The sequence below is a fragment of the Pongo pygmaeus genome, chromosome 6 (genome assembly GCF_028885625.2).
Source record: "Pongo pygmaeus isolate AG05252 chromosome 6, NHGRI_mPonPyg2-v2.0_pri, whole genome shotgun sequence".
In the NCBI taxonomy this organism is placed as follows: domain Eukaryota; kingdom Metazoa; phylum Chordata; class Mammalia; order Primates; family Hominidae; genus Pongo; species Pongo pygmaeus.
This window is the reverse complement of record NC_072379.2, coordinates 79,995,569-80,003,434: the sequence shown is the minus strand read 5'-3', so window position 1 is coordinate 80,003,434 and position 7,866 is coordinate 79,995,569.

The following is a 7,866-nucleotide window of genomic DNA, read 5'->3' as shown; positions in this document are numbered from 1 at the left end:
GAGATGCAAAAGGTGGGATGGAGTAGTCTCAGGACATTTAGCCCCCCGGCTCTCTTACCTCACAGCTCATCTCCTGAAGGCCACAGCTTCTGTTAACCGACCCTTTGCACACCTCCTTTTCTTCAGATTCCAGGAACTGCTCCCTATCTAGCTACTCTATCACAATGCTGCTTGCTTTCTCACTCTAGGATCTGTTAAAACAAAAAGTGAGTCTGGGTGCGTGGTTCACACCTGTAATTCCAGCACTTTGGGAGGCCAAGGCAAGAGGGTGGCTTGAGGCCAGGAGTTCAAGACCAGCCTGCTCAACATAGGGAGGTCCCCCCACTCCCATCTCTGGTCTCACACACATACACATGCGCACAAATTAAATTTTATCTAAAAATTTAAAAATTGTTTTAAAAGTGAAATATTTACATGGATTATGTATATATTCATTTTGTAAAACTATAGATCTCATGGAACTGGGAACTCTTTACTCTTCCAGCAAAACATTTATTTAGCCGCAAATAAAAGAAGACCAGTGATTTAGCCTGTAAACACAAAAAAGAAATAAGAAAATACTGCTAAGGCTGGGGCAGGGGTGGGGGAAAGAGATCTAAAAAATTAAAATTTTACTGGGAAGGACCACTAATTAGAATCAGAATAATTACTGTTTTAAAGCATTTAAGAATAGAGCACAACGAACCCAGGGAAGAACTAGATATGATTCAGAGTCGAGCTCACAGAGCAGATGGTATCTCAGCTGAGACTCATAGAATAACATTAATAAGGGCATTCACTGCCATTTATTATCCCTAACTGCAATGCATTTTGTATAAGTTATTTGTACTCTTCACATCAACCATGGAAATTAATAATTATTCTTATCTTCTGACGTTAAGGAAGTGGTAAGTGGTGTAAGAAGATAAATTAACATGCCAACACCAAACAGCTCAAGTTCGATAAGTCAGGAGTGCCCGTGTCTCCCCAAGAGGTTGCTCAGCAGGCAGACCAGGTAGAGAGAGCCCTTCCAAGAAGTGGCAGTGAGACATGAAATGTCTCAGTGTGTCTCTAAGAACAACAGAAACCAGTACATAGACTAAGTGGAAAAAGCCAAGGAAGAGGCAGGAACTTCCTCTTAAGAGAGCAAGAAGAATAAACAGAGCAGGACTGAGGGAAGCCGTGGGAAATGGGTAAAATACCATGCATGCAGTGAGAAAAAACTTTTATTTTAGAATAGGAAAGGGGGAAGGAATGGTGGTAGTCTAGGTAAGCCTAGAAGAAGAGTAAAGGGCAGCAGAGAAAAAATAAACAAGACGTATTAGGGTTCTCCAGAGGGACAGAACCAATCGGATACATGTATATGTAAAAGGGAGTTTATTAGAGAGAATTGGCTCACATGATTACAAGGCAAAGTCCCACGATAGGCTGTCTGCAAGCTGGGGAAAGAGAGAAGCTGGTAGTGGCTCAGTCCAAGTCCAAAAGCCACAAAACCAGGGAAGCCCACAGTGCAAACTTCAGTCTCAGGCTGAGGGCCTGAGAGCCTCGGGGAAGCTGCTGGTGCAAGTCCCAGAGTCCAAAGGCAGAAGAACCTGGAATCTGATGTCCAAGTGAAGGGATGGGTTGCCCCTCCATATCTGTGGGTGTTTCGTTGGGTGGAACGAGAGACTTGGAAAAGAAAGAGACACAGAGGCAAAGTATAGAGAAAGAAAAAAGGAGCCCAGGGGACCGGCGTTCAGCATACGGAGGATCCCACTGGCCTCTGAGTTCCCTTAGTATTTATTGATCATTATTGAGTGTTTCTCAGAGAGGGGGATGTGGCAGGGTCATAGGATAATAGTGGAGAGAAGGTCAGCAGGTAAACACGTGAACAAAGTTCTCTGCATCATAAACAAGGTAAAGAATTAAGTGCTGTGCTTTAGACATGTATACACATAAACATCTCAATGCCTTAAAGAGCAGCATTGCTGCCCACATGTCCCACCTCCCTCCCTAAGGTGGTTTTCCCCTATCTCAGTAGATGGAATATAATCAGGTTTTACACGGAGACATTCCATTGCCCAGGGACGAGCAAGAGACAGATGCCTTCCTCTTGTCTCAACTGCAAAGAGGCGTTCCTTCCTCTTTTACTAATCCTCCAAAGCACAGACCCTTTATGGGTGTCAGGCTGGGGGACGGTCAGGTCTTTCCCTTCCCAAGAGGCCATATTTCAGACTATCACATGGGGAGAAACCTTGGACAATACCTGGCTTTCCTAGGCAGAGGTCCCTGTGGCCTTCCGCAGTGTGTTGTATCCCTGGGTACTTGAGATTAGGGAGTGGTGATGACTCTTAACAAGCATGCTGCCTTCAAGCATTTGTTTAACAAAGCACATCTTGCACAGCCCTTAATCCATTTAACCCTGAGTTGACACATGTCTCGGGGAGCACAGGGTTGAGGGTAGGGTTACAGATTAAAATGGAGTCTCTTATGTCTATTTTCTGTACAGACACATTAACAATCTGATCCCTCTTTCTTTTTCCCACATCCAAGGTCAGGAGGAACGGAAGCAAGCTTCCTGCACGGGAAGAAGAAAAAAAGAGGCTTCTGGCAGAAGCCTCAGCTAGCAAGGTTTTCCTACCTTCCTCTGCCTGCTTTGTTCTAGCTGCTCTGGCAGCTGATTGACTGGTGCTCACCCACCTTGAGGGTGGGTCTTCCTTCCCAGTCCACCAACTCAAATGTCAGTCTCCTCTGGCAACACCCTCACAAACACACTCAGGAACAATACTCTAGGCAGCTGTCAGTCCAATCAAGTTGACACCTAATTTTAACCAACATACAAGATTTATAAGCTAAGTATGTCAATGATGATAAATAAGTCTTGTGGAGAAAAACAAGCAGAGAGGAGAAAAGGAATGCAGAGAAGGGTTTACAAGTTTTAGAAGAATTCATACTTATAGGCCCCTGTTTTCCATAAAAAAATAGGAGGCTCATCTTCTGCAGGTACCGAAGGGCTTGGGATGTTGTGAGGGTGAACTTGAAAATAACAGACAAATATCAGAGTTAATGAGGGGAAAAAGAAAAGATGGGTGGGCATCATGGTGGTCCAGCAAAGGAGGAAAACCCAAGCATGAATGTGGACTGGCACCATCAGAGAGGGCAGAGCCTCCAATAACATGGGGCAGTCTGAGAGCCAGAGTCAAGACGTGGGGGGAATGGATCCAGGTTCTGTGTTTCACACAGTGTGTGTGGAAGAAGGATAAGAGGGCTCGGGAGGACAGGTACAGTGAGTGTGCCTCCACAGGGATGCACTTTTGGTATGTTCTATTATTGCTCAAAAATATGCAGTGTCCCTCCCTGGGGGAGGATTGTGCTATATTTAGCCCATTGATATCAGCGTAGCCAGGTGACTTGCTATTGCCAGTGAAACGTGAGTAGAAGTGACAGGTGTCACTCGTGAGCAGAAATTTTAAGAACCATGATGTAGCTCAACACCAACTTTTTTTCCTCTGCCAATATTCCAGGTAGGAGCAACTCCCCCAACCAAGGGCCCAGAATGAAAATTATGTAGAGAAGGGTCACAGCCTACCCATGATCAATATGTAGCTGGAGTTAGCAGACAAACTTTTCTGGTTGTAAGTGTCTGCGACTTGGGAGTCATTTGTAACTGCAGCATAACCCAATCTAAACTGGCTAATTAGAGCTTGAATATTTTAAGTTGGAAGGGAAATAAGTAAAGCCATAAGTGACCTAATTTGTTGAGAGCAATAACAGGAGCTGATGATTAGAGGCTTGGTTGCAGGCTATGGGAGAGAAGTATGGGAGTGAAAGAGACAGAAGAACTAGACATTTTCATGGGTGAGGAATGTATAATTTTAGTGTTAAATAAAACGATGAATGTAAGATTATCTGGCCCAGGTCCCTGAACACAGTGTGTGTTTAATAAACAAAAGCTTTCTTCAAACAGAATTCCCCTAAGCATTTCCAGGTTGTTCCTTGTCCAGACATAGATATGCCCTGTGCAGTCATAGATACTGTTTAAAGATTCTGAACTAGGAATCAGGAGCCCTGGAGTAACAGGCCTCCAGAAAATCAGAGTGGAATTGTTAGTCCAGAAGCTTGACAAACATCTACCTTCATTGTCTTCCAACTGTATCTCTGACTTCCCTCTCCCTAGTTCATTACATCCCAGTCATATTGATATCTTTGCTGTTCTTGAACACATTAAGGAGAGGTGAATAGGGTTTTTAGCTGCTGAAAGTTAGACTTGTGGCTAGAGACCAGACTAACCCCTTTTCCTTCGTGTGGAGGTTATGATTAGGATTGTCAGAGGAGAAAGTTAGGGTTTAATTTTTTCATTAAACTAATAATATGTTTTGAGTATCTATTGTGTTATGGGGCATGGAGCTTATTACATTCACGGTGCAGAGGAAGAGGGGGAGTTAACAAGGCAGATAAATTACATATATAAATGAAGATAAGTGCTATGGAGAAAAATAGAGTAGAGGAGAAAATACCATAATGAGGCCTGGGCATTGCATTATGTAATATCATCCTATATAGTCTGCTATAGTCCAAATTGTCTGCTATCATTTGGTTTTCTCATTGGATAAAATGTTGTGAACATCTCTCCGGGATGAAACAAAAACATTCTGCATTGCTGTAGTGAAAGGTCCTCAGAAGGGAATCATTTTGTCATTCCTGAGGCTTGTTAGATATGACCAACCCATCCACCGCATCTCAGTCATAACTACTCTAAACAACACCCACCAAAGGGGGAAAGGGCTTGCTGGAATCCAGCCATCAGTACATCCTTGCAGCAGCTGAAGACTCATTTCACTTTCACCCTAATTTGGCCGTCATGACAGCACCCAGCCCAATATTCCAAAGCTAGGTTCTTAACACCATAATGGGGACCACTGTTTCCTAGGAAGTACCAAAGGGTTTCGGAGGCTGCAGATACAAATGATGCTTACTGCTATGTCTGCAGTGCAGAGAGCTGAGCGCAAAAGTGATTAGATACCAAGGCTACCTCTATGGTCTGGATGCTTTCTATAAGAAACTGGCACCAAGTATTGGCTATATGCAGACTGTCCAGATCAATTGTGGCAGACCTTGAAATAACAATCATAGCTACTGTTTATTGAGAGCATTTTGGGTCACCTTTTCAAAGTGATTTATTTTTGTCCACTGTTAAGTAACTGGCTTAGAAGCTGAACTCACAGGATATGGCAGGGTCAGCCCCACCCTCAGGAAATCCTTCAGACCAAGCATGTCTCAGCCATCAGGCCCCAGCATAGACAGAAAAACACATCTCCCCATGGCATCTGGCTGTGGTCTAGAACATATGGTGACAGGACAAAGGTGAGGAAGACTGAGAGGAAATTATCAGAGCAAGCAAATAACAGTCTGAAATTCGGATTTCTCTGTGAGGCTACCTCTGTCCATTTCTATCTCTGAACATAGTATGTAGATGAGTTGGTGTAGTAGTCGAATGGTGGCCCCCCAAAATATATACACATGTCCCGGAACCTGTGAATGTGACTTTATTTGGAAAAAAGCATCTTTGCAGATGTAATTAAGCGGAGGACTTCAGGATGAGACCACCCTGCATTATCCAGGTGGGCCTTAAATCCGGACAAGTGTTCTTTTTTTTTTTATACTTTAAGTTTTAGGGTACATGTGCACCATGTGCAGGTTAGTTACATATGAATACATGTGCCATATTGGTGTGCTTCATCCATTAACTCGTCATTTACATTAGTTATATCTCCTAATGCTATCCCTTCCCACTCACCCCACCTCACGACAGGCCCCGGTGTGTGATGTTCCCTTTCCTGTGTCCATGTGTTGTCATTGTTCAATTCCCACCTGTGACTGAGAACATACGGTGTTTGGTTTTTTGTCCTTGCAACAGTTTACTGAGAATGATGGTTTCTAGCTTCATCCATGTCCCTACAAAGGGCATGAACTCATCCTTTTTTATGGCTGCATAGTATTCCATGGTGTATATGTGCCACATTTTCTTAATCCAGTCCATCATTGTTGGACATTTAGGTTGGTTCCAAGTCTTTGCTATTGTGAATAGTGCCGCAATAAACATACATGTGCATGTGTCTTTATAGCAGCATGATTTATAATCCTTTGGGTATATACCCAGTAATGAGATGGCTGGGTCAAATGGTGTTTCTAGTTCTAGATCATTGAGGAATTGCCACACTGCCTTCCACAATGGTTAAACTAGTTTACAGTCCCACCAACAGTGTAAAAGTGTTCCTATTTCTCCACATCCTCTCCAGCACCTGTTGTTTGCTGACTTTTTAAAGATTGCCATTCTAACTGGTGTGAGATGGTATCTCATTGTGGTTTTGATTTGCATTTCTCTGATGGCCAGTGATCATGAGCATTTTTTCGTGTGTCTGTTGGCTGCATAAATGTCTTCTTTTGAGAAGAGTCTGTTCATATCCTTTGCCCACTTTTAGATGGGGTTGTTTGTTTTTTTCTTGTAAATTTGTTTGAGTTCATTGTAGATTCTGGATATTAGCCCTTCATCAGATGAGTAGATTGCAAACATTTTCTCCTATTTTTTAGGTTGCCTGTTCACTCTGATGGTAGTTTCTTTTGCTGTGCAGAAGCTCTTTAGTTTAATTAGATCCCATTTGTCAATTTTGGCTTTTGTTGCCATTGCTTTTGGTGTTTTAGACATGAAGTCCTTGCCTATGCCTATGTCCTGAATGATATTGCCTAGGTTTTCTTCTAGGGTTTTTATGGTTTCAGGTCTAACATGTAAGTCTTTAATCCATCTTGAATGAATTTTTGTATAAGGTGTAAGGAAGGGATCCAGTTTCAGCTTTCTACATATGGCTAGCAAGTTTTCCCAGCACCATTTATTAAATAGGGAATCCTTTCCCCGTTTCTTGTTTTTGTCAGGTTTGTCAAAGATCAGATAGTTGTAGATATGTGGCATTATTTCTGAGGGCTCTGTTCTGTTCCATTGGTCTATATCTCTGTTTTGGTACCAGTACCATGCTGTTTTGGTTACTGTGGCCTTGTAGTATAGTTTGAAGTCAGGTAGCATGATGCCTCCAGCTTTGTTCCTTTGGCTTAGGATTGACTTGGCAATGCGGGCTCTTTTGGTTCCATATGAACTTTAAAGTAGTTTTTTCCAATTCTGTGAAGAAAGTCACTGGTAGTTTGATGGGGATGGCACTGAATCTATGAATTATCTTGGGTAGTATGGCCATTTTCATGATATTGATTCTTCCTACCCATGAGCAGGGAATGTTCTTCCATTTGTTTGTATCCTCTTTTATTTTGTTGAGCAGTGGTTTGTACCTCTCCTTGAAGAGGTCCCTCACGTCCCTTGTCAGTTGGATTCCTAGGTATTTTATTCTCTTTGAAGCAATTGTGAATGGCAGTTCACTCATGATTTGGCTCTCTGTTTATCTGTTATTGGTGTATAAGAATGCTTGTGATTTTTGCACATTGATTTTGTATCGTGAGACTTTGCTGAAGTTGCCTATCAGCTTAAGGAGATTTTGGGCTGAGACACTGGTGTTTTCTAGATATACAATCATGTCACCTGCAAACAGGGACAATTTGACTTCCTCTTTTCCTAATTGAATACCTTTTATTTCCTTCTCCTGGCTGATTGCCCTGGCCAGAACTTCCAACACTATGTTGAATAGGAGTGGTGAGAGAGGGCATCCCTGTCTTGTGCCAGTTTTCAAAGGGAATGCTTCCAGTTTTTGCCCATTCAGTATGATATTGGCTGTGGGTTTGTCATAGATAGCTCTTATTATTTTGAGATACGTCCCATCAATACCTAATTTATTGAGAGTTTTTAGCATGAAGCGTTGTTGAATTTTGTCAAAGGCCTTTTCTACATCTATTGAGATAATCATATGG